Source organism: Capricornis sumatraensis, chromosome 7 (assembly GCF_032405125.1).
Source record: "Capricornis sumatraensis isolate serow.1 chromosome 7, serow.2, whole genome shotgun sequence".
NCBI lineage: Eukaryota > Metazoa > Chordata > Mammalia > Artiodactyla > Bovidae > Capricornis > Capricornis sumatraensis.
The window spans coordinates 9,523,661-9,525,600 of record NC_091075.1 but is presented as its reverse complement, the minus strand read 5'-3'; positions in this window follow the sequence as shown (position 1 = coordinate 9,525,600).

The following is a 1,940-nucleotide window of genomic DNA, read 5'->3' as shown; positions in this document are numbered from 1 at the left end:
TAAGATGCTTCATAGCAAAGACAGACTTGTGCATGTGCGTGAATGTGTGGGGTGACTGTGTTGGGAGAGGTGGAAGGGGTCTGAAAAATGAAGGGTAGACTGGAAAAGAGAGAGAAAAGAGATATAGTGGAAATGTGCAGGCCATAGATACACTAACCAGTTTACCTCTCAGGCATGCATAAAATAAAGGCTTCAGTTCTAAGACTGATTGATGGTAATGATTCTTTCCAACCTAACTTGTTCCTTCTATAAATTAAAAAAAATTTTTTTTCTGTTACTATGTATTTAAATTCATTACTCTGCTTTGAAGTTCCAGTTACCAATAGTGAATACAGTTGTGGATCTTAATAAACATTTGTTTAAAATCTATTCTAATTCCATTCCCTCATTTACCTTTGGGAGCTTCTGTTAAACACTATGACAAATGCCTAAGAGTTGCTGGGGGAAAAAAGCCAGACTAAATTTGACCCTGGTCATCTTATTATTTCTTTGTAGCCTTGCCCCTCCATAAAGACTAACGTTTATCTTTGAATCGTTGAGAATTCTTAGCTTCAGAATTCTTACCTTCAGAAGACAAAGTACCCTTTGTCTAAGGGTAATTTTTATGGTGTGGGACATTTAACTTACTTATTAAGAATAAAGCAAATGAAGTCTGTATTAAATGAAAAACATATTTGTGACTTTCCATGAAGGTCAGGGCAACCACATTCTAAAATCATCAGCAATGCTGCTTGGTTTAAAGAGTTAGGTCTATTTCACATTTTTTTAAGACAAAATTTTTTAATTTACTTGGAAAGAAAAAGATACACGTTTTGTAATGTAAGCTTTGAGAGTCACACTTCTTTTCTGTACAGACACAGCTCAAAATTTGACACACTCAGTATTTCAAGATATTATTTATATGTGTAATCTAAAATATGACACAAATGAACATATCTATAAAACAAAACAACTCACAAATACTTTGGATGATAATAAAAATATGAAACTTGCAATTTTTAAAATTGTGCTTATTTATAAAATTTTCAGTATTTTATATGTTCTTTCTGTTGTATCAGATCTGAAACAATCTTCACATTTTATTCATACAATAGTCATTCATTCAAATAAGGCATTAATTGAGCACCTACTACATACAAGATGGTGAATAAAGAGGAGAATGAAAGAAATGACCTGCTCTCATGACGCTAATACTCTAATGAAGGATGGAATTTAAAATAAAAACATATAAATATATTATAAACCAAGTGATAAGTGTTATGAAAAGAAAATAAAGCAAGATAATAACAACAGTGATGACTATGCTATTGTGCAAAATTTGCTCAGGATTGTCATTGACACAGTTCATAGTCTCTTTCTGGAAATCAACATAACTTAAGGGTCAGCTGGTAATTCCAAGTGCCTAAATCCTTCAAAGACTCTATCATATCTAATATTTAATGCACACACATTTCTTAGAAAAGAGATTTTCATATTTGACCTGATGAACTATATATCAGAGTACAGTGGTGTTTGGTAATATGTGAATAATGAAATGAAGTCAACCAAATATGTTTTACTTTTTGAGATACTGAACATCCTTTACCTGTAAGCAAACTGTGTTGTTAAATTTTATTTTTAAATATGTATTTGAATCTCTGAATACATTTTCTCATAGAAACAATATTAAGTATAAAGATATATGTCAAAGCTTGTATATTCAGCTGAAGTACAGTTTATTGAAATAGTAGAAAATAATATTGCCTCCAATTACAGTAACTGAACAAAGTAGAAAATCTATATAAGAGAATCCGATTCTTTTTCTTAAAGGATGACACTGTAGAAAATTATGTTCATTAAGAGGAAAACAGAGAGAACATGAACAGAACATTAAGGGGACTAAAGGGCATGAAAACTTTAGAGGTTTCTGGAATTGGTTATTTTTTATATAATTTTATTTT